The sequence below is a fragment of the Macrobrachium nipponense genome, chromosome 12, assembly GCF_015104395.2.
Source record: "Macrobrachium nipponense isolate FS-2020 chromosome 12, ASM1510439v2, whole genome shotgun sequence".
Classification (NCBI taxonomy): Eukaryota; Metazoa; Arthropoda; class Malacostraca; order Decapoda; family Palaemonidae; genus Macrobrachium; species Macrobrachium nipponense.
In genome coordinates, this window is record NC_087205.1 from 17276388 (window position 1) to 17293970 (window position 17583).

Below are 17583 nucleotides of genomic sequence, written 5' to 3' on the forward strand. Positions count from 1 at the left end.
CCACTCCCTCACTGTGCATACTTCTTTCCTAGGAAGGTTTTGTTACTCTCTCGAATCCTCGGGCTATCCTTTCCTGAGAGGGCCCGAAAACTCAGAGAGTTCATCTGTATCCCGAGATACACACACTCTTGCTCGGGAATTAGTGACGACTTCTTGAAATTGACGAGAAGCCCACCCGCCTTCGTCAATTCTAGAGTTACTTGTAAGTCCTTCAAACAACGATCTTCTGAATTGGCCCTTATTAGCCAATCGTCGAGGTACATGGATATCCTCACCCCTTTCAAATGAAGCCATTGAGCCACATTCCTCAAAATCCCCGTGAACACTTGAGGGGCCGTCGAGAGGCCGAAACACAGAGCCCTGAACTGAAAAATTTTCCCCCCCATCATGAATCTGAGAAACTTCCTCGAGGAAGGATGGATCGGTACGTGGAAGTAAGCGTCCTGTAAGTCCAAGGAAACCATCCAGTCCCCCTGGACGAAGCGTGCTGCCAGCACTGATGAAGGCGTTTCCATCGTGACCTTCTTCTTTTCTACGAAAGAAGTTCAGGGCCTTACGTCCAACACCGGTCTCCATCCCCCTGAGGACTTCGGAACTAGGAAAAGGCGGTTGTAGAAGCCCGATGAACGATGGTCTGTCACTAGTTCGATAGCCCCCTTCTCCAGCATCTGATCTACTGCTAGATGGAGAGCTTGATTCATGATGGGGTCTCTGTACCTGGCTGTCAGTTCCCTTGGATGGTCGTCAAGGGAGGTCTTTCGACGAAAGGGATGAGGCACCTCTCCTCAAAATAGAAAGGGTCCAAGGATCCACCCCTTTTTGGTCCCAGACTTCTGCAAACTCTAAGAGTCTGGCGCCCACCGTTGTTTGAAGGACTTGCAAGTTATTTGGGGGCTTTAACAGACTTGGCGAAAGTCTTACCCCTTCTTGAAGGTCTACGACCTCTAAACGTAGAGGTTCTTGAGGAAGACGCCCCTCGAAAGGGTTCTCGAACACTTGACTTTTCCTTCTTAGCCTTGGTAGGGAAGGAAGGGCGAGGTTTTCTTGCCGACTTGTGGCAAAAGGTCCTGGGTGGCTTTAGCCGAAAGCGATCTCGAAATGTCCTGCACTAGATGTTTAGGGAACAACTGAGCAGACAGGGGAGCAAACAGCAAAGAAGACCGGCATGGGAGACAGACTTCGTTAAGAAGGAACAATAAACAGACCTCTTCTTCACGATCCTGGCCCCATACAGGGAGGCGATTTCACTCGCTCCGTCTCTTACCGACTTGTCCATACAAGACAAAACACACATGAGATCTTCTGGCGAAAATGACTCTGGCACTTCAATTTTCTTGGCTAGGACCCCCAACGACCAATCAAGGAAGTTAAATACTTCCAGCACTCTAAACATGCCTTTTAGCATGTGATCCAGTTCATTCATTGCCCAAGTCGTCTTAGCAGAGTTAAGGGCAGCTCTCCTTGTCGAATCTACCAGCGCCGAAAAATCCGAATCAGCCGAAGACGGTAGACCCAATCCTAAGGACTCTCCTGTTTCGTACCAGAAACCAGCGCGTCCTGATAACTTCGAAGGAGGAAAAGCGAACATCGTTTTCCCCGCTTCTTCTTTGGAAGCCATCCAGGAACCAAAACTCCTCAGTGCCTTCTTCATTGAAAGAGTTGGCTTCATCCTCACACAAGAAGAACTCTTCGCTGTCTTCGCCGTTGAAAAAAGTGAGTGAGGAGGAGGAGGAGCCGTAGGAGTAAGGGAATCCCCAAAAACTTGCAAAAGTAGCTCTGTAAGCTTCTTGTAAGAAGACACAGCAGCAGAAGTGTTCGGTTCCTCATCCGAAACCTTCTAGGAGTCTTGTCGAGGCGAGCGCGTAGATCCTTAGGTGACGAAGGGATCCTAGTAGGAGTTGAGCGAGAGAGGTTGGAGAACGCCCTCTCTTAGAAGAGTTCACATCCACTGGAGAACGATGGGATCTGGGTTGTCTACGATGAGACTCCCTCTTCGAGGTAGACGGAACCTCAGCAGAAGGAGAGGTAGGGCTCCTACTCCGAGAATCCTTGGAAACATCCACAGGGCGCTTACGAGGAGGCGAGCGCCTGCTAGACTCTTTGCGTCTATCCTGAGGCGAGCGGCTGCCAGGAGAAGAGCGCCTATCGGGAGCCGAGCGCTTGAACGGCTCTCCATACCTGTCCAGTTGAGTACGATCAACGGAAGTTCGACTGGCAGGCGAAATGCGCCTACTAGGAGAAGGCTGCTTGCGAGACTCTTGACGTCTAACAAGAGGGTAACATTCAGGAGAAGGGCGCTTCAAAGCTAACGAGCGTCTACCTGGCGAAGGGCGCTTCAAAGCTAACGAGCGTCTACCTGGCGAAGGGCGCTTCCGAGATTCCTGGTGCCTACCAAGAGACGAACGGTCAGGAGTAGTGCGCCTAGAAGCGGGAGAGCGCCTACACGGAGAAGGGCGCTTGAAAGACTCTTGTTGTCTGCCCCGAGGAGAATAATCAGGAGTATGACGCCTTAAAAGAGACAAGCGCCTACTAGGAGATCGATGTGCAGTAGGCTCTTGGCGCCTACCTTGCAGGGAGCGGCTAACAGCAGGCCGTCTATCATGCACACGACTCCTACCAGACTCTTGACGCCTGTAAGGAGAGAAGTCACGATCCGACACTCGAGGAGAGAGACATCTGGAAGAAGAACGCCTACTTGTATAAGGGCGCCGTTCTTGAGGTCTTGAGGCTGCTGGATGGAGAAGTCCCACGCGAGGGAGTTGAAGAAATAGCGTGATGAGCAGGTGCAGTGCGCCTACCGGAAGCGGGAATCCAATCTGGAGAAAAAACTTCTTTCTCCATAAAGCGTCCTACCGATGTTTGGCGCCTTGCAGTCGAAAGAGAGCCAGAAGAGCGAGGGCGCTCACGTGAGCCCCTACCTTCATACGAAACCTCCCCATATGAAGGAGAACGCCTAAAAAGAGGAGAACGATCCTCTGAAGAGCGGCGCCTAGATCTCTTGATCGGAAGAGAAACATCCTTCTTCCTACGTGATCTAACTGCTAAAGAATCTGCTAGCGCCGTGATCTGAGCTTGAAGTCCCGCGAGTACTCTCGTAGGAGAATCTTGTTGTTCTTCCTCGGATGCAGGCGCAGAGCGAGGAGCGCGAGAAGAAGAACGATCACAGGATTTCTTGGGTTTCTTCGCCTCCACCGACGATTCTTCCGGGAAAACCTCCGAACTAGAAGCCAAAGGACTGCAGGGAGCCTTCCAAGCCCTCTTCAACGGGCGCGACGCATCCGGGGAGAAGCAATGGCGTAGGAGCTCCTTCTTGTAGCGATCCGAGGCAGCCTGGGAGCGTACTTCAGGATCTGCCGAGGGGACGCCTGACCGGTGGGGGTTCTCCCTAGCCCTCTTGCGGCTTTCGACTTTCCTACTCCACTGGAACTGGGAGTCTGGAAGAGGTCTAGGCCTAGAGGCACTAAGGAGCCGGTCAGACGCACCCTCCACAACACTGGGGACACTGCACTGATCACTAACACTCTCCTTACCTTCCAACTGACGAATCTTCTGATCCATAGAAAGAATCGTGGCTCTCAGAGCTGCCGCCTCCGAAGGCGAATCTTCAGCTTCGGTGCGGGGAGCAGGGGCTGCAACTTGGGAAGAAGGTTCTAATTCTACGTTAGTATTAGGATCCACATCCAACTCACTCATTCTAGATCTACTAGAACTTCTAGAGGAAGCCTTACGCACTCTATCACGTTCCAACTTCCTAACATAAGAAGAGAGAGCCTTATATTCTTCTTCATTCAATCCCTTACATTCACTACAAGGGTTAGCAAAAGAACATTCATTCCCCCTGCATTTCATGCAAACCGTGTGAGGGTCTACCGAAGCTTTCGGCAACCTCACCTTACATCCTTCATTCACGCAAACCCTAAACAAAACCGAAGTTTTAACTACTGAATCTAGGTCAGACATCGTTAAAGAAAATCAAAATCAAAATCAAACCGGTCCACAATCAAGGTACTTTTATGCCAAGCCAAACAAAGCGAATAACGTCACCAAAAAGAAGTCCAAATTAACTCCAGGCAAGCGAGAATCGAAAAACTATCGAGAGGAACCGACAACAGTTGTTATCGTTCCCGCGACAGAGAAAAATCTGACAAGCAAACGGGAGTGGTTCGTACATCCGCCACCCAGCGGCGGGTAAGGTAGACCACCTGACCTACCTGTCGCGTGTGCCGCGAGATTTGAAATTCTGTCGGGAACGTCGGAGACTATAGCTAAGTATATATCTGTCAGGGAAGTTCATGTACAAAAATAATGTTTTGTTTATACAGTGGACCCCCCGTATTCGCGTTCTCCAGATTCGCGGACTCACACATTTGCGGATTTCTCTCAGGAACATTTCCCTGCATTATTCGCGGAAAATTCGCGCATTCGCGGTATTTTTCTATGATAAATATCCACAAATTCCTAGTTTTTTTGATGAATTTCATCATAAAATGCACTTTTTGTGATAAAACTATTAAAAAAACCATGTAGGAAAATTTTTAGTGGGTTTTTCTTGAGTTTTAACTAACAAAATAGGCTGTTTTTAGCATTTTTATAGGGGTTCCAAACATTCGCGGGTTCTAACTATTCACGGGGGGGTCTGGTACGCATCCCCCGCGAATACGGGGGGACCACTGTACTTACCAAATAATTACATAGCTAAGAATTTCTCAGTACCGGTAGCTAAAATCTGAAAATCGTGGTAGCGATTCTTTTGTTTCGGTGAAGGTCGGTACCAGCCCACAACCGGGGAATAGGTACCTACTAAGCTGCTCGTGAGTCGTAACTAGTACAACTTGAAGAGCCAAAGTTGACACTGGCGCTGAAGCGCAAATCGAACTCAAACACTTACGTCTTGCTACAGGTCAGGAAAAGTCTCCTTCCTGAAGTTTACCAGAATTAGACAAAGAAAAGGTCTCTGGGCTATCCCAGAAACTACAAGAAGGTTTAACCTCCTTTACCTTCTTAAGCAGTACCTAATGGGCACAAGAAGAGTCCATTGCAGACCTTTTCAGTGGTCTGGAATTCTCTATCCTGCCATTGGTGCCATTTCTCTGGACTTGACGAATCCAAGCTTGAAGAAAGACAATGACCACTATCCAAGACACCTTTCCAATGGCTGTCTTTCGCTACCTGGAAAACACCTACAGGTGAGACTGAGGGGCTGACTGCCCGTGGACAGACCCCACTGACCTCCCTGAGGCCTCCGGTATGACTTCTCCCAGGTGAGGAGGAGTATGTCAGGGACCTTTGTCTAGGAGAATCGGCAGGATGTACCGCCAACTCCTCTACTAACACTTTACTTTTTTCTTTATTGAAAAGCATATGCACTGACTCACCTAGCTGAGCCATAGAGTTAACTAACAGCTCAAACTTTGCATTGAGACTGGCAATGGCACTGGGATCTTTTGTTTGTTTGTTTGTATGTTGTTTTTTAATTGCATGGAACCAGTGGTTATTCAGTAACGGGACCAACGGCTTTACGTGACTTTCGAACCCTGTTGAGAGTGAACTTCTATCACCAGAAATACATATCTATGGCCCCTCAATGTAATGTCTGAGAATTGAACTTGCGGCCACCGAGGTGGCAAGCAAAGACCATACCAACCACGCCACTGAGGCGCTGGTAATGGGATCAGAAGCATTGGAGTCATGAACAGGATTAGGTGGGAAAGAGGAAAGACTGGGTTTGGGGGACAAAACAGAAATCACAGGCACTTCAGAGGAAGATTCCTGGCTAGCTAATGACCTTTCGTACCTAGCAGTAGCCTTACGATTCCTATCTTTTTCTAACTTTGAATGGTAAGAAGACAGAACCCTCCACTGTTTTTCATCTCAGCCTATACACTCACTACAAGTTAAATCAATAATGCAAACTTGACCCCTACATCTAACACAAACAGAATGGGAATCATACATACTTTGCTGAAGTTATCAGTGTATTGCAGCCTTTGCTACAAAAACAGATACTCCACTTACTAATCATACATCGCTAGAGAAAATCTCAAAATAACAGACTAAAAATCTTAAACTGGTCAAGTACTGTTAATTACGCCTGACTAGTTAATAAACGTTGAATGGATGTGACATAAGGATCAGAGTACTTTACCGATGGTACTGGGTACTCACAGTGAACAATGAAATCCAGATTCAAAGAAAGCTACCAATTACAACCTTTGTTGGAAGCCAGTAGAAATTAAATTGACCTTCTTTACCGAGTTGTTTACCTATTCCCCCGTAGTGGGCGGGGTACTGACCTACGCAGAAACACATGAATCACTACCGCAATTTTCAAATTTTAGCAACTGGTACTTAGAAATTCTTAGCAATGTAATTACTTAGTAAATTACTTAAACAAAAACAAAGTACTAAGGAGTAAGTTTAAGGAAAATTGGGAAAGGGGGTCAAGTAGGAGATGCCACCATTGTTAAAGTTATACAACTTCCAAGGGGTGCAAAGTCAACTCTCCCAAATCCTTATAGAGCAGCACTGGCTAGGTGAGATTACAGTAGGCTGCATCTGATTACTGTTCACTATCTTTTTTTTTTTCTAGAGTCCTACTCCACTGGGTGCACTCTGCAAGACCCACAAACTCAGTTTATCATATACATACATATTAATGTAGATACATTCTGAGATTTTTGTCTTTTATTATACAGCACATCCCATATTAATTATCAAATCCACATAATTACACTTATATAGCAGCAATAGCATCATGTTAAATTTCAGTAACCACTAATATGTCTAAGAAATTCCATTTGTCAATCCACGTTCTAAGACACTTACACTTATATGTATATCCATTATCAGTGATCGCTACTATTTTCATTATTTCCTCATCAAAAGTTTCACAGTTTCTCAAGTTCCCTCGATGTGCAGTGTCTTGTTTTTTCTGTCTTGAACAATTTATACACTTTACTTCACCCAAGTTGCATTCATTCCTCTATTATGAGGTTACCACCAAAACTGCCAAAGATTCTTATCTTCTTTTTTATTTGCAATCCTTCTGAAATAAGCACATAACATCTTTCATGCATGCAATATGTTCCCAACTGTAAGGCAACCTCATCACCATTCTCACATATTGCCTTGCAAATCTCAGGTTCACATTTTAGAACATAGTGGGTAGTCCCACCTGCAGCAGATTTACTAAATACCCACTTTATCTTTGCTTTTATATCTGGATAGACTTTAGAAAGTGGTTTCTATCAACTAATGCCTCAACTACACCATCATCCCCATTACAGATGTTACAGATCATTATTTTTGTTTCAGGTTCCCAATCATCCTTGCTTCAGCACCTTCTATACTGTTATGTATCCTGGTGGGCACTGCCACATCTCAACTGCTTGCATCCCCAAATTACTCTTTGAGGTAGAATTCATATTAATATGTAACTGGAATATCCTTACCGGCATCGGCAACCCCAGTTTCCTTCTCAATCATTTCTCCTAAAGCTTCTCCCAATGTTATTACTACAAAATTCTTTTCTTTGACCATACAGTGGTACCTTGACATACGAAGTTAATACGTTCCGAAGCGGCCTTCATAACCTGAGCTTTTCGTATCTTGAACCGCATTTTACATGTAAATTGCCTAATTTGTTCCAAGCCCTACAAAAACAACCCAGTAAATTTTATAATAAAGCTAAATTGACCAATAAACAATGAAATACAACAATTTGGACCATTCAATACCTAACTTAATACGTATGTACTACTAATATGTACCTGTAAATAAAGTGTATTAGTAAACATAGTAAACAAGAAATACTATACGTACATATGTAGTAAAATGCGGAACCTTACCATTCAAGTGAGGCTATCCCCAAAAGTGGCAACAGAGGAGGAGGACAAATGGCAGAAAATCTGTTACGTAGTACATACACTTAACTTAACGAAACACATTAAAAATGTCAGGAAACATAAACTAAACTTTACGAAAAACATCAACAAAACCTTAACACTTAACTTTACAAAAAACTTAAAATTAAATTTTTTTTGTCTTTTTTTCATTTTTACATTTTTTTTGTATGCTTTACTTTTTTTTTTTTTTTTTTTTTACAAAATTTCAATTTCTTCAGTATCAATTGGATCTTGCTTTTTGCTTACTCCTACTAAAGGCCTCTTTAAAAAAATAACTATCCAAGGAAGATTACTTTTGCGTACTTTTCACAATGTTCCTGAATCGACTCAGGCAAACGTAATTGAACTGCGCAACCATATGACCTGTGTAAGCCTTTTCGGGGTGTCTCTTTTCTATAAATGATTGCACCTTATGAAAAGCAGCTAGAGCATCCTTAATTTCTGCCGTTGTCATAGGGTCGTCCTCCTCTTCCTCACCGCTGCTAGAGAACTCTTCTTGAACGACGTTATGTTGCATGGCCTCCAACTCCTTCAGGTCATCTGTCGTAAGCTCCTCTTGGTGCTCCTCGAGAAGGTAATTGATGTTGCCCTCGTCGACGACCAGCCCCATGGACTTGCCGAGTGCAACAATCTCGTCAAGATCTGGTTGCAAAACAGTTTCAGGATTGTCAACTGTTTCTGAATCTGCACCAGCTTCACCCACGTCGAATCCCTCGAAGTCTCAGGCGGATACAGCATCAGCCCAGAGTTTCCTCCACGAAGAATTCAAGGTTCGCCTCGAAACCTCCTGCCAAGCTGGGTCGATGAGTCAGATGCTTATCACAACATCGAAATGCTCCTTCCAAAATTCACACAAGGTGAGGTTTGTGGTATCGGTGATGTCGAATCTCTTGAAAAGATGTTTCGCATACAGCTTCTTGAAGTTCGATATCACTTGCTGGTCCATGGGCTGGAGGAGAGGGGTGGTGTTAGGCAGAAGATAAAGAACCTCGATAAAAGAATACTCTGCTAAGATATCTTCCTCGAGGCCACGAGGGTGAGCAGGGGCATTGTCCAACACCAGCAGACATTTCAGAGTTCAGAGGGAAGCGCTTCTCTTCCAAGAATTTCTTCACTGTCAGGCCGAAAAACAGATTTACCCACCCGGTGAACAAAAGTCTCATTACCCAGGCTTTCGCATTAGCCCTCCACATCACTGGAAGCTTCTCCTTTAGCACTTTGTGGGCCTTGAAGGCTCGAGGAGTCTCCGAATGATAGACAAGTAGGGGCTTCACCTTGGAATCCCCACTGGCGTTGGAACAAAGTGCGAGCGTAAGCCTGTCTTTCATAGGCTTATGCCCGGGTAGCTTCTTCTCTTCCTCCGTGATGTACATCCGACAAGGCATTTTTTTCCAAAAAAGGCCAGTCTCATCACACTTGAAGACTTGCCGAGAACTGTAGCCTTCGTTGATCGTCATCTCGTCGAACATCTTAATAAAGGCTTCGGCCGCTTTCACATCCGAGCTGGCTGTCTCCCCATGCTGCACCACCGAATGGATGTCAGTCCGTTTATGGAATTTTTCAAACCACCCATGTGAAGCCTTGAAGTCTGGGGTTGGCGTCGATGTCCCTTCTCCTCCGTCGTCTTTGGCCTGGGCAATCAAATCGCCGAAAATAGCACTGGTCTTGTTATGTGGCAGATTGCCATCTTGGTTATCGTATTGCCAGCGATTTCTTTGGTTTTTATCCAGACAAGAAGCAGCCTTTCCATCTCGTCGTGCACGTGGCTCCTCTTGCTAGACAAAATAATCACGCCCTTGGAAGGTGTAGCTGCTTTGATGGCTTCCTTCTGCTTAAGGATGGTGCCTATCATAGACGGATTTCGGCCATATTCCTTGGCGATCACACTCAATCGCATGCCAGGTTCATACTTCTTGATTATCTCCATCTTTGTCTCCAAAGAAAGCATACTCTTCTTTCCGTGAACTTCAACTTTCTTGGGACCCATGACTACGTATATACTGTACGTAATTAAGTTATGTACGTATACGTATGTAGTTACTAAAGTTCTCACACAACACGATAAAGTAGTAATACAATGAAATCACTAATGAATTTACGTTAATAAACGAAATCGTATAGAACGAACAAATTCGGCGTGCATATAGAAACGATGCTGGTACCAAGTGGCTAAAAAAGCACGCCGCTACATAGATGCATGATGGGAGAGATGCTAACCAACAGGAGAGCAGGACCTTATGGCGGTGACTAGCATCAGGAACCAATGGGAGAGCGGGAGGATGGTGGCGAGTCTACTCAGTTGGTGGCGCGCGAGTTTTAAAATTGTTATCGGTGGTCAGGGTGAATCTCGGGACTTTACAGCAACAACCTTTCGTATCCTGAACTATTTTCGTATACAGAGCCAAAACAATCTTCGTATTTGCTTTCATAACTCGAATTTTTTGTAAGTTGAGCCTTTCGTATGTCGAGGTACCACTGTATATTTGCATAATTTATCCTCTAGAGTAAAAGCTACCAGCTTCTTCATTTCAATTCTTACCATTTCCATCTACTTCACAATATTCTCAATCTTTGAGTCAATTACATAATGAAAGTTCATTGTGACACCCTGCACACACTAAAGTACAACAATTTTTTCATTCTGCTCAGTAATCACATCTCGCCTTCGTAGATCATCGCTCATTATATGTAGTTGACTTTTTAGACCCACCAATTCATCCTTCATTGAATGAAGCCCATCAATACAAGTTAGGCATAGCCATGTCAATTTCCTGATGTTATTATATTCACTGAGACCATCTAAGAAAACACACTTTCAATGATACCATGTACTATCTAATTCATATCCTATCCAAACCTATGGATATCTTTTCCTTTACCAAATCAGCAACAGAGACAAATCATACTAGTAGAAGCTGTAATGCATTACTGACAATCATATTTTCTACTGATTGGTTTCTCCTTGTGCAACATGAACAATTTGAGTGAAAGAAAAAAATTATAGTGTTTATTAGCTTTATACATGGGAACACCAGTCAAGCATGTCCACTCACTACCACCATGCATTAAACACTCCATGATATTTCACAACGATATCTGAAATTTTTTATTTACAAAGTTATTTGAGATACAAAGCCCCTTATCAGGTGGAAAACTGCACCCTAAATGAGATACTTCTGACTTTCCCAATCTTTCTATGTATAGATGCATTACATTGGGTAGGACAAGTCTTCAATGATGTTAGCATTAGCCTTAAGCTGAGGTGGTACATAAATAAAGTGGTTGTCTCCCAAGATAGGGGGAAACACCACCTTTGATCCATTGTCATCAGGTGGATCAGCCCTATTTGCTCAATATTTAATTGGTGAAACAAGAATACAATTACATCTTTAAGCATCCATTAAAAAGATTGAAGTTTCGTCAACATAATGTGATATATGAAAGCGCCATATGAACTAAAATAAGAATGTGAAGTCTTCGTAAAATATGTTTTCAAGGCAGTTTTTAAATCCAATATGGCCTCGACAGATTGAGATGCTATTCGTAACCGGCATGGATTTCACGTCCTTCCCAGCTTTCCCAGCACTCATTTGAACAATATTAGCATATAGTATATGTAACATTTATTGATCTTACTCAAGATTGCAGTTGTAATCAGCACAATAAAACAACATTTTGTTGCCTATATTAGTGAAAGTATGAAACTTCTTATTCCCAGGGTCATGGTTTGAACTGAAATTCATTTTTACCTTGCAATCGGTGGTTTTATCCTTCCTGCCATCACAACTGAAACTCCACAGTGCTTATTTGATTGTAATTATACACATTTTGGTCTTAATTCACTCCAAATTGCACTTGAACTACATTGCTGTTCCTGGTTCCTAAGCGCTCACTCCACAAACAGTTGTGGGCAGCACACGACTACACTGTTTATGAGGTGCAAAGCTTTATTCCCTTAATTGTTTACCTCAATTATTATTTAGTTTAACTTTACTTTATTATTTCAAAATGTTTATTTTGATTCTTGTCTATTATCCCTTTTTTGCAACCACATTAACCCTGAAAAATTACAGATATATTTCTAAAGTAGACACGAGCAGATGACGGCAAAATTTCATCGTTGCCAATTTAGTGAAGCTTCTCACATACGCAGATGCATTTACAAACTGTTTCCATGAATTCTAGTTGCCATAGTAATGCAGTAATGATAAAATTGCTCTAATATGTATATATACTACAAATAGATACCCTAATTTCACTTATTTCCCTGGTTTTGTGTAAGTCTTATACCCAGTTTGGAGGGTAAACACATAGCAATTGGCAACACTGATAAACAATTGAAGAGCGCGAAGAACGCCGGAGGTACCGTTCACAAGCAAAACTGTTGATATTTGAGTCAGGAATCTAGTTACTTTTTCAACAACGAACAACGATATTTTCAAATTAATAATCATGAATATATAAAAATATTTATGCAATTCATGACCTTATACTGCCGTTTAACTATTTATTTAAATAATTATCTAGTGCACGCTTCTTCTTCTTCTTCTTCTACCAAAAATCGTAGTTTCCTTAAAAAAGTAGTGGTTGGAAGTGGGTGTTTACGATTGTTGTGATGAAAGTGCCCCAGTGTCTATGGGTACAAGTGGTGTGCGGATTTAGCACAGGAAATGGGAAGTTTGTTGACACAAGCAACTCCGCAAACATTAAGATGGCGTCAATCTTCGAAATATTTACAGATATACCTAAGTAAAAACTTTGAAAGTGTCCTGGGGGTAGTGTGCACTGCATAGGGCCCAACTTATGGCCTTAATTTCTAACTTTAGAGAAAATACTTACTTCAAAAGGAGAGTAGAGGTCTCGCGCTCTTGCTCTCACTACCAACATCTCATGACTGATGACCATCTCAAGTGTCAGGACGTGTTAAAGTACTTCTTCGGAGGGTGGCCTCAAACGTGGTAGAAAGTGGCTCAGCTAGTCCAGTCGGTTGTTTCCCCTAGTTAGCTTATGGTAGTGTAACCTAAATATTTTGGAAGGAAATTACTAAGTAGCCCAACTAAGTAACCATTAGGCTACCTTAGTCGTCCAGATTAGGATAGATCTAGGGTACTATTCCGCAGTGGCCTAAACTATGGCAGTTGTGGTTTTCTTTGCAGTTTTACCTCCTGAACAAGAATTTTAAGTAATATTTATTCGGACGACTGTAATTATACTACTAACCCCCAGGGGCCAGTACTAAACACGGCGAAATAGTATACATTGGATGCCCCAATCCCTAGTGGATGTCGTATCCGCGGTTACGATCCTTGCAGTCCGTGCCGAACTAGCCTAATTCTGTAGAATTACCAAGATTAGACGACAAAATTCTTAACTGGCTTGTGTAATACCCATTAGATAGGTAGGTAGGTAGCTAGGCTAGTAGGTACCTAGTATTTTTCTGATAGCCTAAACGTGCATACCTAGTACTAACTAGGTAATAGCTAGGCTAATTTTAATTAGGCTAAGCTACCTGGAAAGGCCTACTTCTCGAAATCATATTCATCTGCGGTAAGGTAGTTATACATATAACCTACTAACACACAGCAGCGATAATTTGGTAAATATTTATTAATTACCTAATTCCCCTATCGTACGGCAAGTAAAAAACCTCACGACTAAGATAGCTATCCTACCTACTAACAATATTAATGCGTTGCGTTAGTATAAACAAGTTTACTTGCGATACAAATGACTGCTAATGTCCTATAACTGCTATTTTTTTATAATAACAATAACAATAAATTAACATAAACAACATAAGTATACATACTGGGAATTTTGCTGATTCAATATATTTTTCGATCGGCGATCGCCGATATTGTTGACATTTAGGAACCTCTAATAAATCCGGGTTGTATTAGAGATATTCTATACCTAAAAGATGACCCTTTCTATTTTATTAATTTTACATTAGATATATATTATTTTAAAAGATACAAATTGCGATTATTGATATTAGAATTTTATAATCATCACAATAATATTAACTGCTTCTCCAGTATGTGATCCCTTTACAAACCAATGATGATAAACATTATGATCCTTTTACAAACCAAAAAAGATAAACATTAAGAGAAGAAAATATCGAGGAAAGACGACGATAATATTTAATTCCTCAAAATAAATAATTCAAAAATACTAATCGTATAAAAATAAAATGTACCTTAAGACTGAAATTAAAATGTAAAATGCGGTAGAATTCATTGGCGCCCGCACATAAGGGCTAGAGGGGGTGCATTCCCCCCCTGAAATCCTGGAAGAATCTATATAATAACATTTATTACATTTAACTGCATCACTTGGTTTTCCTTCCATTTTATAATGTATTCTTTCAGTTTAAGTAAATTAAAGGTATCCTTATGTATTGTATAATATTTGGTATACAGTATATAACTGTTGTTCTTTCCAAAAATATTTGAATTCGGCTGAACAGTATATGGAACTATTGAAAAAAAAAACAATGTAACATTTTATTTTTACTTTATCGCATCTTGCTTCACTTAAATTATTGGCATCGCAGTTGCACTGTTTATATATATATATATATATATATATATATATATATATATATATGTATATATATATATATATATATACATACATATATATATATATATATATATATATATAAAGATATATGCCACGAAGGAAAAATAATTTTCTTAGATTTTTTATACACAGAGACCCATTTCAATGTAAATTCAGTATTTATAGGAAACCGACCAACAACTTAACTTATGTTTATTTCTTCTCAGGCCACCATCTTAACATAAAAATATCAATTTTTCTTCTATGTTTTTACGAGCATTGCGCAATTTCAGTCCCCAATAATTGGATAAAGAAATTGAATACATAAGAAAAATAGGGAAAGACTTATGCTATCCTTCACATATATTAGATATTTCTTATAATAAAGCCCACAAAAAGTTTTATAGTGTAAGTAACACACAGAAAGAAAATTTTAAGAACATTCTCAGTTTGCCTTTTTTTTAATGGATTTGAAACCAATTTAAAAGCTTTTAATGTCAACCTTGTTTCTCCTATAATAACACACTAAAAGGAATGTTAATAAAAAATAGCCCCAGAGAAAGCAACAACATAACATATAAAATTCCATGTTTGGATTGTCCCTCATTTTATCTCGGACAGTCTAGCAAGGGCCTAGACGTAAGGCTAAGCCAGCATAAATATTCTGTAAAAACTGGGCAAACATCTAATGCAATATTCATTCATTTAAGTGAAAACAACCACCGAATAAATTGGGTTGGTAGTTCAGTAATTGCAAGGTCAAGAGAGGTCTTATCACGAAATCTTTTAGAATCTGCTTTAATACAACTTACTTTTCATTGTAATTTCAATGTTAGTCGTGGCCTTTTTCATTTAGACCCTTGTATTTGTAACATGTTTAAGAATGACCTCAAAGATATAGTTACAGACTTAAATAAAAATTAGTTGCCTTTGAGTTATCTTCGTTGTAATGTATGTCTAACCTGTATTGTGAATATGTATTGTGAACATGGTTTTGTTTACCAAAGTTCTGAACAGCTGTCACCTATAATTCTTTAATTGTCTTGTCCTTGTATCTGGGATGGTTATCTTAAACTTTTAATCGCACCCATTGTTTATGCTTGTTTGGGAAGGTTACTCTTCTTCCAGGTGTGTCGGATTCTAGGTACTAATCTCTTTATAATCCCTATCTGTCAGTTATACATATCTTCTTGTTTTGTCTTTTGTCCCATGTATGTCAGTTCTGCTCAGTAAAGGACGTGGAAACGTCGAAAGGTCTCGCAGTTACTCCGTCGTTTATTTTTCCTTCGTGGCATATATCTTTATTTATGGATTTATCACGTTCCTAACTTTCGTGATTCAGTTATACACACACAAACACACACACACACACACACACACACACACACATATATATATATATATATATATATATATATATATATATATATATATATATATATATGTGTGTGTGTGTGTGTGTTGTGTGTGTGTGTGTGTGTGTGTGTGTGTGTGTGTGTGTAATTTGCCCCTCTTAGAAAATATGCTGCCGGCGCCCATGGTAGAATTCATTCAGACCTTTCAGCTAAGTTGTCTCATTTTGTTGTGTCTGGTCCCAACCAACTCTTTTTGGCCTTTTATGATTAATTTTGTCTTTGAAGTGTCTAATAGCTGTAGCTATAGCACTTGAGCACGGCAGTAGATCTGCCTATTGCAAACGCCTCCTCGTTAATAGATATCATTCATTCTTCGCACCTCCAAGATAGATGAAAAAAATGAAGGTCTGTGGATAAATTTGCCAAGTTTTGTATTAAAATATGATTGATCATATTAAAATAATTGCACAGATCAAATAACCCTACTCAGGTGCACCAATTCTCAGCTAGTGTATACTGATGTTTAAAAGCTAAGCAATCTCTGCGGTAGTTTTTATTACTGAAGTTTTTTTTTTTTTTTTTTTTTTTTTTTTTTTTTTTTTTTTTTTTTTTTTTTTTGCAGGAGGGGCGGAAGTGACATAGATTGGTGCTCAAGGTTGTGTTTAGGACTGTTAAAACCTCAGCATCGTCCTAGCTATAATACATAGGCGTAACCAAGGCTGGATCGGCTTTGGGGGTAGTAATACTCACAAAGTGTTATACAGAACTGAAAATATTAGGTCATTCGGGAAAAAAAAACCGTAGGGGCGTAGTGCCTTCTTAGGATACTTCAAGCAGTACACTGTGGGACAGAAGATTCTTTCAGCGTCTCTCAGCCTCTAACTGTAATCCCCTTCATTCCTTTAGATGTAGGTACATCCGTTCATATTCTCTTCCTTCCATTTTTACTTTCCACCCTCTAACAAGTGTTTCACAGTACAACTGCGAGGTTTTCCTCATCTTACACCTTTCAAACCTTTTTATATCTTACATTTCCCTTTCAGCGCTTAATGACCTCATAGGTCTCAGAGTTTAACGTTTGGCCTTAATTTTGTATATTCCATTCAAGAAAAGAAAAACTAAAGATTCTTATTTTCTGAGTGTTTTGGTAGTGTAGATTTCACAGTTAAAATGGAGTGCTCCGTTTGACAATTGTGCATAAGGCAAAATTGAATTCGCAGAGCACCTTCGGTAGAGTGGGACCAGAAAAAGAAGCCAGTTGTATTACAAGTAAGCAAAGGTGTCTTCTATAGCTAAAGGAATCGTTAAGAAGCACTACGTATACATCCTTTTTCCCTCCTCTGTGAAATCGAGTATGAAATTAAATTTGTAAATAATAAAGGCCTCTATGAACGATGGGGAGCGAAGGGAAAGAAGTTGTAACAGCGAAACATTTTGCAGAATATGAATTGTTTAGCAAGTCTTAATTTTATAGTGCTGTAATACACACACATAGGTAGTACTCCCACACACGTATACAGAAGGATCCACAGAAATAGTACATATACTTGATTAGAAGGATAAAATGAATTTGTCAACATTTAAACAAAGCCTATGGCTTTCCAACCAATTTCATTTTGTTTGTATTTTGTTATATTTCTTCACCATTGCTGTCTCATTTTAGTTTAGTGATCAAGTCCTCAGAAGGTTGCACGAAATCTATATATATAATAAGCCTTGCGTATATTTTTACAAATGCGTTTCGTCTTGTCAAGTAT

General features: G+C 40.8%; 1 protein-coding gene across 1 annotated transcript in view; it reads right to left on the minus strand.

The window, feature by feature from the left end:
- The window catches only part of LOC135224376 (2-phosphoxylose phosphatase 1-like), a 33846-nt gene extending 20060 nt beyond the window's left edge, over positions 1 to 13786 (minus strand). The window contains exon 1 of the mRNA XM_064263333.1: positions 13714 to 13786. The gene's annotated coding sequence lies outside the window, so the exon portion shown is untranslated. The remainder of the gene's footprint in view (positions 1 to 13713) is intronic.
- Between the last annotated feature and the right edge of the window lie 3797 nt (positions 13787 to 17583).